The following is a 14,944-nucleotide window of genomic DNA, read 5'->3' as shown; positions in this document are numbered from 1 at the left end:
GATGGATCTGCATGTTGCAGGGTCCTTGAACGCCTCCTTCCCCTGGTTCATGACACTCTGAAGCATGGTGAGGAACTGGCTCCTAGTTTGGATGGGGAGCAGTGTCTCGAGTGAAAAGTCCGCTTTCGGTTTTTCCTCCTCTAGTTTCACGCCAAAAGCTGCAGCCGCGCTCTTTACGACCATGTTGTAAGCCCCAATATCATCTGGCGGCGAAGGCCTCGAAGGATAAGTCTCCACGGGCTCTTCTGGATTTTCGGCGTCGTGGTCCTGCCATTCCAGGTCTTGCGTCGTCGACGGCGCCGAGCCATAGTTCGATTGCTGTTCCTCCTCTTCTCCCTCATAGTAGAGGTCATCTTCCTCTTCTTCGGGAGTTTTCGACTGCTCTTCGGCGTCAAACTCGTCCTGGTCTTCGACCTCGATGACCGTCGTTGGTTTCGTTGGGATTGTAAATTTCTTCATCTTTTAATCGAACTCCTTCTTCCTTTGAAGGATGCTCTCCATCTCCGCCTCGAGCTTTCTCTTTTTCTTCTCCATTTCGGAGGCGTGTTCGGCATCGAGCGCTGGCCTTTTCGACGGCGCTTGAGTCAACGCGACCTTGTCCTTCGTCGTCGAACGACCAACCTCGTGGGCCTTCTTCGACGAACTTTGTTTTTCGGCGGCCCTCAGCACCTGGGAGTCCTTCTCGAAGGATCCGCTGGGCCTTTCGTCCTTGGATCCACTCGCGGTCGTCGAAATTTTCGGCACCGGTGTTCCTTTCGAGGACTTGGACTCTGTTTTTCGAGAGTCAGTCTCTGGTTTTCGGGGCCCTTTCTGGGTTTTTGTGCTCAACGTCTCTCCTATCTTGTCAGACGTCTTCTTATCGGTCTCTGCGACCGTGAAGTCATCAGGTCCCTCGGCGACGTTGTCTTCATCGTCGGTGGAGAGACCCAGGTCGTACAGAGACGGGGCCTTACCCTTGCCTCCCATGTTGTAGTTGGCTCTCCTCTGCCTCTCTCTCACCCTGAGTGTCTTCGGTGTGAAGGCAGAGCAGGCGTTGCAGTCTTTGCTCTCATGGTCGACGGCAGGCAAAGGTTGCAGACCGGATGTTGGTCCTTCTGCGCGTACTTGTGGTGGCAGTTACGGCAGAATTTAAAAGGTGTTTTGTCCATTCCTGCGCTCAGTGTCCCTGAGTGCGCATTCTCCGTTGGACGTCGAAGATCTCGAGGTTCTCCTCCTTCGTCCCGGCTCGATGTTCTTTCTGTCTGTAGTCTCCTTTAATTTTCCTCCGATGAAACTCGTGCTCTTCTTCTTTCTTCGTTAAAAATCTCTGGAGCTTCTCGGTGGCGATCCAGACCCAACGGCGGAAAAAAGAATCTGAAGATGGCGCCCCAAGGTGGGACTTCCGCAGGAAGCATGCCCACCTCACGAGAAGTACACCAAATGGTGGGACGTCGACGCCCACCTGGGCTACAAAAAAAAAAAAAAGACAAAAGAAAGACTACGATTCCGGACCCAACCACCAGATCGAGGAATAATGCACAGCATAGTGGATCCAGAAAGATTCACGCTGCAAAACTTGATAGCAGAGTATAGTGCTGATTAGACAGCACATGTAGTGCTTCGGAAAGGGATGGGAAACATTAAACAACATATCCTTTGTATTTGAAATAGAGTCAATGAACATGTTATAATAGTTATTTCTTTAGCTTGAGTGTTTAGGGTGGGAAATTAGAGTGGAGATTTATTAAGGATATTGGTGGGGGGAGAGGTAGGAGGATATTGGGTGAGGGACAGGATTCGGTACAGGATAACTTTAGAATACTGTAGAGATGGTGCTATCACTGGCCAGAACATGTTGATTACAGTTCAGATACTTAGTACCGACAGAGATTTGCTAGATAATGTTCCTTTACAGAGATTTGATAGATAATGTTCCTTTTATTGCATATTTTTGCTTTCTAAGTGGCTTAAGAATAATTTCATTAGGAACAAATGCAACCACGTATATATGGATGGCTTGATAATCACAACCAGCTGCTGATGTCTTGTTCATGTTCTCCCAGAAATACTTTCCAATAAAAAATAAAAAACTCAGGATAAAAAACACCAAAGCCAGGATAGATATCTTGGCTTTCGCTAAATTAAAGTGCTTTGAATTTGAACAAATAAATAATCGAGTCAAGATTTCAAAGATCAGGCTGGCATTGTAGAGAAGCTAGTATTGGGACTGCCTATGATGAAAACCATGATCCCATTTTTTTAAAAAAAAATTTAAAAAGGGGGTGGGGGGTGTGGCTTAGCCCAGGAAGACAATTGGCTGCCTAGCCCAGGAACTCTCATCCTGAAGAGAAGATCCAAGGGAATGTAAGCAGGTCTGGCAACCAGCAATACTTGAGACTAACAAAATAATGTTTCAGAAGGCAATCTCTACTAACAGAAAAAAGCATTTAATTATTTACACACTAACAACAGCACATTGTGAGAGTACATGTGCCAGCAAGAATAGATTTGAAATGGCGGACAAACGTCTCAAATACGCCATAAAGCCTTTCGTCTAACCTGGAGGATGGGTTACACCTAAATCCCTTCCCAACAAGCTTTTATGACCTGTACACTATCAGAGTGCCATCGGATAATGAGACCTGTAAGAGTTGGATAGCCTGGCTCGCATACACACTCAATCTCTATGCTGTACTCTGATCTTGTCACCGGAATAGAGGAGCTCCAAATGTATGAAGGCTTGGGATTGCACATAGATCTATCATTTAACCCACTGGGCTTTGACAAGTAAACCACTTCTATGGCACCCAATTCTGCTTAAATTCAGGGGAATGACTTGGAGCGCAATGGCAGCAGTCAACTTTCTCTAAGCTCTGCGCCGTTGGGTTGAAAGCCCGGCTAATCCGGTAGCGGCCCGAATGAATCTAGCTCCCTGGTATCCTGACATAGCAGGGGGAGCTGTGGGCATCAAACTGACTGCAGTACATACTCCCCTCGCTCTCCATTCGCTGAGGAACAACTGCGGCGACCTCAGCGCCTGCACCACAAGGGATGAGACAGTGATGAGTGGCTCTCAAGAGACTGGAAGCGGAGGGGGTCTGATGTCGGCTGAGGGCCACAGGGAGGGGGGCTCCGTTCGGGCCCTGGATCAGAGCCGCGACTGGACTTGCAGGGTTGCAGCAAACTACAGAGGCTGCCCCTGGGGGACCGGAGGCCTTTTTTGGATGGCGACCCCACGTGAGGAGATGCCTGGCAGAGCACAGTGACCCCCCCCCCCCCTCCCCGTCCCCGAACCTGGTGAACTGGACCCCAGCAACTACTGGATTTAAAATCAATTTCAAAGGAAAAATGCAAAGCAATCAAGATTTCAATGACCGCTCAGCTTCACAGAAACAGATGGCAACAAATATATCCAATATAGATCATTCAATAATGCTTGATGCAGCCACTCCTACTCAAAGCTAAATAGGTCTAGCTTAACAACATCTAGTTTGACAACATCTAGTCAACCATATCACTCAGTTATTCTTCCTTAAATGTAGGTGCATGCCTAAATTGGGGAAGACCAATCAAGCTGTACAAGGGGTACACCTTAAGATAGTACCTTCAAGTGTACACCTTTACGCATGGCTGTATGGCAAATGTATCCCCTGCAGGGGCTAAATTGAGGTCAAGCCCATGCCAACCACTAAGTTTACTTTCACAAATATTTCATCCCAGTATCTACCCAGTTTTGGATCAGAATCCTCATGATTCCTCGGTATAGTATAACAAGTGTGGTGTTGCAAGCGTTCACCGAACTTCTAGAATTATTACCTTCAATGTTCATTATTACACTCTCTTGTCTGTAATAATCTAGATAAATATCACCCCACCAGCCCACTAATAGACTCCTTACTATAATCCTGAATACTAATTTCTATATAAATGAGTATTTGTTTATTGACAAGACCCAGTTAGCAGTCACTACTCTATATATTTGAAGGAGCTAAAAGGAATAGGTGTTTATCAATAGTAGGACGATAAAAGACACCAGATTCGAATTAATAACTATAACTTGTAATACAGTCTTTTGCCTAAACTCAGGTTGTATTTATCTTGTTATACACCTTTCTGTTAAACTCAGAACATATTAATTTCTTCCCAAAGGAGAAACACCTGTTTCTGTCCTAGTACATCCATGGAACCATGTCGGGGTCAAGGAGTGGTGGATTTTGAGAGAATTGGGAATTTGTAGGCTTATTCCTTTTTTACCATGTATTTTTTGTTTTGCCCATATATTTGTTTTCACCTATTCCTTCCCCTTATCTTCATAGTTACGCTATCTACATATGCACAACCACACAGCCAGGAGTTAGGGTACTTGCCAATTCCAATATGGTTTGCTAATATACAAACCCTGACCAACCCAGTTCCATATACTTCATTTCCCACAAAGTGAACTTGGAGGTAACAGGACGAAGATAAGTGACTTCTCTTAAACTTCACCAGAATATTCAGTATGATCCTAAACACATAAAATAAAGCCATTAGAGTAATCTCGCTAAACGTCTAAAACGATTAATCATCCAGCAAAGAGGAAGAAAACGTTTGAATGTGCACATAAACTTAAGAAAGACCTGATCATCTTCCATGAAACAAAAGTGGGCAATACGGAGGCAAAGCCTCTAAAAATAGGATGGATATATAAGAGAATATGCTTTCCAACAAAATAAAAAAACAATGGGGTTGTCACTATGACTGCAAATAATTCGAATATAACACTTCTTGATAGCAGAGAAGGTGGGATGGCGGCTCACTGCAAAATTCCTAAAAGACGATGCAGAATTCTTCATGCTAAATGTCTATGACTCAAACCCTGACTGCTCACAACTCTATTCTAATATAAAAAACTAAAATATATTCCTAATGATGCCTCAATCATGACTTCAGCAGGCTTCTGGACTGCAAGCTACAGAGGTGGTTACATTCTATTAATTGATCTCCTAGATCACTAAAACACTTCTTAATTTATGCAATAAATTCAATTTGAATGACGACTGGAGACTCAAACACCATTACCAGAGATTATACTTTTTTTTTTCTCAACTACATCAACTTACTCAAGAATAGATGACCTCTTATTATAAGGATTTTACACAACCAAAATAGAAGGCTTACAAACTGAACCGATCCTAACCTCTGAACGTGCAGCCATCACCCAATTTACTGGCATTCGTATTCCTCATTAACTAAAATGTGGAGACTTAGTAAAAAATGACTCACCAACTATCATAATATTCTCAACATACATTATGCTATTACAAACTTCCTTAAAGAAAACAACTACCGTAATATAGACTCCACAAGCAATCTGGGATGCCTTCAGATCTACAATTGGAGGTGTATTAATTAGCATTGGCTCCAGCATGAATAAGACTGCAACAGTTAGTTTTCTCTACATGATGCAGAACACGCCATTCCCTGGCTGTCATAAACCAATGGGTTCAGCAACCCATAGACGAGCCAGCATACCACATGGACTGTTAGGTTATGCACCCAGGAGGATATTTGCGGGCCAGCTACACCAACCTGAGACGCCTGACCCTTGACTTACGGCACACACGGCCCGACTTTGGCATAAGACACTTACAATAAAATAAGATTACCCAGGCAACACCGTTGTGGGATTCTGAGAAGGAGGGCACTCTGGGGACATGACCTGGCTTTGACAAATGGGATCTCATTCACGGTTGGGGATCTCTGGACCCAGGACGGTGTGGTCCCATTTTAAAAAAAAAAAAAAAATTTTAACTACAAAGAGAATACGACCTGGCTGCAGCAGAGACCTTCCGGTACCTCCAAGTACACCATGCTCCCCAGGCTGTGAATCCCAGTGGGGAGGAACTCTCTGAGTTCTCCCACTCGAGGATAGATTACAAGATTACATGAGCCGAAAAGCAATCTCCCTCACCTATCAGAAGCAAATTAATAATTCACCAGATACACTTCTTCGCCTGAGAGAGCACTGGGATGGCGACCTGGGCATCCTGACAGATGAGGAGGGGCCGGAGGCCTTGGCCTCCCTTGGGGAAGTCGCCATTAGGGCAGGGTTCAGGCTGGTACATCTACAATACTCCATTGAGCTTACCTGTCCTGCAATACGATGGTTAAAATGGGAAGGGTGTCTGACGCAGACGATGTAGACTGAAGGGGACTTTCTTCCGCATAATTTGGGATTGTCCAGCAGTTCAAACCTTCTGGTGGGTCAGTGGTAGAGTGCATGAATACCGTATGTGGTAGCAATCTGCTGATCCCCGCTAAATGGTGCCTTCTGAATGTATGGGATGCTACTGATTTGAGTCGCATGGAACAACTTTGGATGACCCTGGGTGTGGTGACTGCCAAACGTAATATAGCATGTTTATCGGGGTTGACGTCTGCACCATCTCTCAAGGACTGGAAAAGAGACAGATTGATTATTGCATGGCAGCCAAAAAAGTGGTGTATGATAGCCGTGGTTGTCCCAGGAAGGGGAAGAGGGTCTGGGGCAAGTGGATTGTGTACTGAGGATGCAACTGTACTTGAAAGTTCTGGCAGTTGCTAAGAAGGAACACTTTTTACGAGGCTACCAGGAGGACTAACGCCCCCACACTGAAGGCGTGCTTCGACTTTTATGGCGGCCGTATTGGATCGACGTTTAAGGGGCTTTTTCAGAGCGCTTTACAGCCATTCCCATTTGTCATTACAAAGGATCATCAACAGCTAGTTGGTGAACTTCACAGACAGACTTATAGCAGCCACGCACGTGGAGGCAGGGGAATTTTGGGCGTTTTAAAACTGAATGCAGTAGCTTTAGTATGAAAAAAATATATATTTATAGAAATGTTGTCTGCTATTGGCCAGGCTGTGTTTGCTAATGTTTCAAGTTCATTTGTTTGATTAAATAAAATCTTACAAAAAATTACTAAAAATGTCATCAAATATAAAAGATTAACAGAAAGATATATAATTGTTATCATATTTTATACTTGATAAAATACAATACGCAGTATATTTTAAGATACAATGGATAAGTAATTCAAATGATACTCCTATTTTTTTTCCAACAGCACACAAAAATTTGACAAATGCTGAATTCATGAATAGATCTTCAGAGTTTAGACATGCTATCAAAGTTTACCTATATGTCCTTTCTAATTCAGGACAAAGACACAATAAATGTATAATGTTCTCTTGTCTGGATTTACATAACCTACATTGGGTATTCTCTTCTGATTTCTTCCATGGAGGTAAATGACATAAACCCGGCAATAAGCCAAATCGTGCTTTGATAAAGATATGTTTGTTTTTCTGCGACCATGATGTTTCAAGATATTCTTGGACCTTTTTTTCATAAATCCATTTATGATTGGACATGCATGTTTTCTTTTTACAAGTATATCTTTATCTTTTATCAGCGACAGATGATTAGTAAGTTTGTTGATTGTTTTTTTGAAGCTTTCCTGGGTAATTGTATTCTCCCAAATCGGTATTATGCTAAATTCTTCTATCGCTGTATTTAAATAAGACCAGGCCTGCAATTTCCTATTAGCTTTTACTTTTTGCCATAATAGCTGAGACATTTGATTTTCTTGATCATTTTTTATAAGGTTCCACACTTTAAGAGCTTGCCCTTTTTCCTTGCATATAGCTGGTTATTTAACCTCATATTCTCTTGCGCTTGTGAGGCGTTATTCGGCAGGCAAAATAGGATTTTATGTTTTTGCCACAGCATTATTAATGATCTCTGCATCTTTCCCATTTAGTACCTCACTACCGTATGTCAGAGTAGGTAATAATTTCGCCGAAATAACCTGTAGGAAAGGACGATAAGACAAGTCACTTAGTGATTTCTGTATAATCCTAACTGCAGCAACCAAAGTATTTGCTTTTCTGGTGATATCCTTTTTTTTGCGGAAGGAATTATCCATTATCATTAAATATAACATCAAGATATCGGTAGGATTCAACTTGTTCTAATTGCGTTTCTTCCAACAACCATTTATATTTATGTCTTGCAATTTTTGTAACTACCATTACTTCGGTCTTTGCTTCATTTATTACCATATCATTTTCTTTTGCATACGTTGATATACAATCGATTAACCGTTGCAACCCAACTTTAGTTTGACTTAAAAGTAGAACGTCGTCTGCTTACAACAAATTGGATATGTGCTTGTCTGCTAACCTAGGCGGATGTGCATTTACTTCATTCAGTGCGATAGAGAGATCTGCTAAAAATAAATTAAAAAGCAGTGGGGCCAGGACGCACCCTTGTTTTAATCCTCCAGTCGTAGGTATTTCTTTTGTTAGCGTCCGACCATCACCAATCCTCACCCTGATCCAAGTATCAGTATGCAAAAGTTGATTCAATTTTAATAGTGAGTCTGGAATTTCTTGCTCTTTTAGTTTTTTCCACTAACAGTGTCTATTCACACAATCGAAAGCCTATTTAAAATCAACAAAACAAAAATAGAAGGGCTGTTTTGCTAAAATTGCCTTATCCATTAATACCGATAGTATTAGTATGTTTATGGAAGTTTCTAGACCTTTGATGAATACGGTTTGATTCGGGGGCAGTATCTGCTTATCTTTTACCCAATCTGTTAAGCTTGATAATAAAATCCCCGCGAACAATTTTGCGCCAGTATCTTGAAGGGTAATTGCCAATTTCCTTTCTTAAAAATAGGGGATATTAATGACCCTCTCCAAGATTTCGGAATCAACCCAGTCAGAACAACTTCGTTAAAAACCTCTGTTAGATATACAGACCAAAAGTCTGGTTCTTCTTTCTAGAGAGCAAACGGGATACCATTGGGTCCTGGTGCCCCGTCTTTTTGTTTCTTTATAAGTTTGGCGACTTGAGATTTTGTAATATAGATTTCAATATCACATTCTAAGTCTGTTTTAACCATCCTTATCTGTTTACCATCCTATATATTTGCTTTGGTAACTGGGTTTAAGAGTTTTATAAGAAATGCAAACCATTCATCTTCGGTTAAGACGGATGCTACCACAGATTTGTTAGGTCTGACTAGACCATTTATCATTTTCCAAAACTCCCTTGAGTTTGCTTGATTACTAGCGTATAAGATTTTTGTCCACAAGTCCTGCCTAGCTTTGTTTTTTGTTCCAAATTAGTTTCCTCAAATTATGATTGATATTTTTTAATTTTATTTGCATATCTTCATAGTTTGGAAACTTAGTTAGCTGTTTCCTGAGTCTGTTACGGGTCCGTCTGATTTTTCTTACAATATATGGGAGGTTGATGTTAGTTTCCCTTTTTTCTATTCGAGTCACTTGTTTTTTCTGTACACGAAAAGTGGTATCAGAAGGTTTAACTATTTTCTGTGTGAAATGTTCCATTGCTCAATTGCAGACCTCATGGTTTTATCTTTAAAACATTCTTTAACTAGTTCTTGTGCCTTTTCCTTTATATCATCCATATTTTTTATTTTCCATATGAGTTTTCTGTAATTGACGGTACAGGTCTGACCTTGCGTTGTCAAATACTTATGTTTTAAACATGATCATTTTATATTGCTTATTTGTTGATTGTGGTCGCTATCAAACACCTTCCTTAAATGGTAGGAAATTACTTTGTTAAAGATATTTAGTGATACCATTGTATAGTCAATTCATGAATTAAAATTATGTGACTGAAATGTCCAAGCTGGTGGTATAACCAATGCAAATCTGCTGTTTAATATTCTTAGTCCCAATGCTTCCACATCCATCAAAAAGTGTCTCCCCCCGTTAGATTTTGTATAGCATTTATTATGGGATTCAATATTTGTTCAGGGATTGCCCATTGTTGGTTTTGAGACTGTATAAAATCGTCCCGTAAGAAGTGTATTAGTGGGTTTAAGTTAAAATTACCTGTTACGATAAAATCTGCAAAAGGTTCTTCCATTATTTGCACCAGTAAGAAACTAGTAAGAGCAGCACACATATCCTTCCTAGAACTCTATTTTGGTGGAATATATATATTGATTAGAGTTTTTTTTTCTTTTTCCTTCACTTGTTGTATATTGCAACTTTACTGCTTGGAAGTTAGAATTATTTGTGGCTAGTTGCTCGTGATCAACTTTCAGGTCAATCAATTAGAATATTGCTAGCCCCCCACAGGGAAAACCAAATTTATGCTATTTAATTGCAGGCTCAAAGTATCCTTTGTATCCTTGTAACATAAAAGGGTCCATTGCCCACCTTTCCTGCAATAATATAATTTGAAAGGAATTTGATAGTGTATCTATTTGGACATTTTTTAAAATCTTTTTGCATAACCCATTTATGTTCCATGAGCACATTCCTATTGTTAAAATGTCCGTATTCAGTTCTTCTGTTTTATCTTGTACTGTATTCGGTCATTGTTCTTTGTTACCATGTAATACTGTAAAAATCAATTTTTCATTTATTCCATTTACTTTTTCAACTTTTATTGCATTAGCGGACTTTTCATCATCGCAGCCTGTTTTTCCAATGGGATTTTTTAATATATAAAAGACTAAATAGTCTTTTTTCACCTTTACCCTTTTTATTGGAATTTCTTCTTTTATAAGCGGAGTTGGATAAACCTTTGGGGCTGGTTGACTAATTATTATCCCCCAACTATGAAAGATTTCTTGTTCCTGCATGAATTGATCAGCTATAGAAGCAGTAGCCACAGTTAACAGTGATATTGATTGTCTACCTTCAGGGTTTTGTAAAAAACCTACACATTCAATATCTTCAGTTGACACTTTTTCTAATGATGGTACTGATTTCAACAACCGAAGGATATTTCCTCTATTCAAAATATCATGGTTGCCACGCGAGTCGTATAATGGTGTAAAAATAATGTGGGCAGTCCTTTTAGGAAACAATGCTTCTCTCTTTTTATCCTCACAATTTTGGTGTTCCTTATATGTAATTTGTTTATCTTGACCACTTCTTACAATAACTAGGTCATCCCGTTTTGATTTATGCCTCATATCCTCAACCATTTGTTTCGATATCATAGAATTATTCTTAGTTTCCTCTATCTATTGTTTTTGTGTGACTAGATGTTCTTTTTGTTGTGTCAAATTCCAGCCTAATCTTGGTGCAGTAATTTGGTCTCGTTGAATTGTTCTCTGAACCACTGGACCAATATACCTTTGTTCCTCATTTTGGCTACATAACGGAGTTTTAGGTTCAAGGGGTATTAAGGGCCTCTTTACTTGGTTCGTATTTTTAATCGAGTCGCTTTGGATATCACAAGTAGATTCCTTTTTTATTACACAGCCATTTCCTTTGAGCCTATATATAGTTCTTCTTTTTCTTGAGCTTTCTTTCCCTCTAGTTCTGATACGCAAGCCAGTCGATCAGTATTATCCGTTAATATAATTGTGTTTATCGGGAGAGGTTATTAGTCAGCAAGATGTTTTCCAGGCTTTATAAATATATCATAATACTTTTCATTTTTTCCCAGTAATTTTGCAGACTGACTACCAGATAAGTCGCTATCTTATTTTTCTATTGATATTTTCCTTTGTTTTTTAGGTCTCGCTGAGCGCAGCGCATGCGCTGGCTCGGAGAGACATTTTGTATGGGAGCTTTCAAAGTGCTGCTGGCTGGCCTAGCGCTTGCGTTCACGCGACCGTGCACGCACGCTAGCCTTCAGCAGCACTTTGAAAACTTGTGTGTCATCGCGATCACTTTCGCTTTCAGTGCGATCGCGATGACGCACGCTTTCAATGCTCGTTTAACTTTTCTTTTAGGGTGTCTGCTTCTGTTTACCCTTGCAATGTTTCGTATGGTTTCGTATATTTCGCACGCTTTCAATGCTTGTTTTCTCATTCGGCCGCGAATTGTCAAATGTTGGGTTTTGTTTACTTTGTGTGTACACGAACATTTTCAGAGAAGTCCAAGATCAAATGTCAAGACATGTTTCGAGGGCGCCTGTTCTATGCACCAAACCCCTCCCGCTTGTTTTCTTAATTGGGTTGCCAGGCGTGCTCGGCAGCATAACTGCGCCGCATTCAATGCATGTAATGAAAGCCAGCACTGAACACATTACAGTGTTTCTGCTTAGAGCCAGCCGGCCCTTCAGTGATTGTAATCAATAAAAACACTTGGCGAGGGTTAGAGCGAGGCACAGCGGACCTCCGCTTCCTAATTTCCCCATCTACCTCCCCCGGAGTTAAAACTTTCACGATCTCCGCGACAAGTGCCTCTTTCCTCTCAGGAATCACAAGCGCCCTCGGACAGGACATTTTCCTATTTTGTGTTTAGCCTTTTCCCGGCCCTCCCCCTACCATGGTCAGAAAGAAAAGAATTGTTTGCAGCCAGAGACATCACACTCGAATCACTTTCCAGAAAAAAGAATGCTGAAAAAGTGAAAGACGCAGTACCAACCAGAGGAAAAATCGAGCAAAATCACCAGAATGTCAGCTGCTGCCGAGGAGGTTTCAAAAGCCCAGCAGGACCGACCCAGGTGAGTGAAACGGCGCCTCAGGCTTTGTGTCTAATGTGGACATTTTAATCGACAAAGATGCACTTGGAGCCGTCATAATCCACGCTCTGGTAAGTTCTAGCTTATTGTATTTTTCTGTTTGCACCCCCCTTCTAAAACGGTGTAACTTTTTAAGAGCCTTTAAAGGACGTGTTCCCCCGGGCCTGCCCTCTTTCACTTTACTTGAGAATGTTTACGTTTTATGTCCTGAGCCTTGTTCAGGAACGTGATGGATGGCATGTTCAACATCTCACCACCAAATGCTCCTTCCTGAGTATTACCAAATGTTCCCTCCCCACATCCGCTAAGCTTTGCTAATGAGCAGATTAGACCGGGGCAATATTTACTAAACGCCGAGTCTTGGTAGCTTGCAGCGGGAACTTGTTTTATTTTATTTAAATAAATCACAACGGACGGGCGTCTCACGCAATTTGATACATTTTTTGTAATGCTCGCCTCTTCTGCCGACTTATTTGCCCCTTTACTGTGTTTACCACCGCACAGCGAGGCTGGAGCTGTGAGCCGTAGATGTGTAGGCACAACACATGATGTGTGTCTGAGGCAGATAGTCACTTCTATCTCCACCTTCAGTCTGGCCAGGTCCGGTAACCACAGAATCTGTTTTGCGCTGTGCTCATTAATGTATTGTGTGAAATGCTTTGCCGTTGATGAGGCCTAAGGGGTGGCCCAACGCCATAGTCAGTAATAACAAGAATTGGCATAGCCAATAGGTCTCGCCTTTGGGACCTTATAAGTGTTTAGCCATGCAAACAGTTGATGTTGTTGCACCAAGGATATTGTGCTGCATAACTAAATACTTATAAGGTCCCAAAAGTGAGACCTATTGGCTATGCCAATGCTTGTTTCCTTTTTTTATCATATCAGTAGGTATTTCCAGTTTGGAGTGTATTTTTGCTGCATTTTCCTTTTTAGCCTTATTTCTTGCTTTACGTAGTTTTTTTTCTTTGTCTTTTTGTTGTTTCAAAGGCTATTAAATCTTCATTATCCTCTCCTTCTTTATTCAGCTGGACTGGGAAATCAAGCAATATTTCTTTTCTTTTTAACTTATTTATCTCTTGTTTTGTGCTCTGCGTTATTACCGAGCTTAATTTAGTCAGGACATCAGAATCTATTATGTCACCAAGTTTCTCCACTTTTCCCTCTTCTGCAGAAGCAGATGGATTTTTGTCTAAATGACATCTCCTCTTTTTGATCTTCGTGTTTTTTGCGCACGATGTGTTTAACATCATCTAATATAGTATTCACAACATCCGGAATAGTTACCAGTTTATTTATTATGGGTGCACATGTACAGTTGAAGTAATTTGAGGCTGCTTCCTTTTCAGCTTTGATTATTAAATTGTTTAACTCAGCTAGTTTATGATCGATTCCGGCGACTGCATTTGCCATAACTCCAAGTATTTCAATTTGAGTATCCATTTTGTTCGACTGATATGTCAGTGCTTCAAGAGTTAGTGCTGAAGTTTGATAAAATATATCCCATATAGATCCTAGGTCCCGATTATCTATATTTTTAACTTTTTGATCAATGTGTATTTCCCTGTTACAAATGGGAGTTTTATTGTCAGCCAGGCGAATTTCTTGGTTTCCTGATGGGTTTTTTGATTTAAACAGATTATTGTTTTTACCGCTGTATTCGGTTTTAAATTCAGAATTATCATTGCTTCCTAATTTTTTTTCCTTAATGACCGTTGTTTTTAACTGATTAGAAGTATCACATTCTTGCTTTTCATAACTCAATTCCATATTTATTTCTCCACTCGTTCTTATTGACATCATTTTCCCCAAGGCGGAGTTAGTTATACCAGTAATTTGATTTTGCTTTCCTTGTACACATTCGGCTGCGTTATTTACACTGTCATCGTGATCTAGTGACTTGCTATGCAATGTATACTCATTAGCTAATTCGTTTTTTTTTCCCTTATTTCAACTTTAACGTCGAACGGTAACGGAACCCCTGCAGTCATTGCACTCAGTCATATCGACATGTGATAATTCTTTCGTTGGTATTTCATCCCATTCCTAACCATATCTCTTTTTTCCATTTGAGTGAGCAATACTGGGTTTAATGGCTCCGAATCCGCTCTTTGTTCAGTTATTTGTCCCTCTAGATCCTTAATTTGCGGGTTGTTAACATAGTCCCACTCCCACTCTAAACCAACTGTTTGTATATTTGCTTCCAAGTTGTTAATTGGCTTAATCGGAGTCTGTAACTGTTTTGTTTCTACTTCTGATTGCATTGACATAAGGGCTCCTGTTGGATCTTTCATAAAATCAAATTGATGTGGTATTTTTGTAGATTTTTCAAACATCCGTGCTATTGGTGAAATGAAAGTTTGGTTTGCCCCCTTTATCTGTGCTTTAGCTTTTTTTAATCACTTTTGGTGCTTGAGTTGTCCTTGCTCGTCTTTTAGGGGGGCCTAATGGTCTTTCCTTCCATGAGCGCAT

General features: G+C 40.7%; 1 protein-coding gene across 3 annotated transcripts in view; it reads right to left on the bottom strand.

The window, feature by feature from the left end:
• Positions 1-14,944, bottom strand: part of LOC146871775 (striatin-interacting protein 1) — a 513,622-nt gene that overhangs the window by 210,663 nt on the left and 288,015 nt on the right. The gene's annotated exons all lie outside the window — the stretch shown is intronic.

This window comes from Triturus cristatus, chromosome 1_1 (genome assembly GCF_964204655.1).
Source record: "Triturus cristatus chromosome 1_1, aTriCri1.1, whole genome shotgun sequence".
NCBI lineage: Eukaryota > Metazoa > Chordata > Amphibia > Caudata > Salamandridae > Triturus > Triturus cristatus.
The sequence above is the reverse complement of the archived record's forward strand: the minus strand, read 5'-3'. Positions and strand labels throughout refer to the sequence as shown.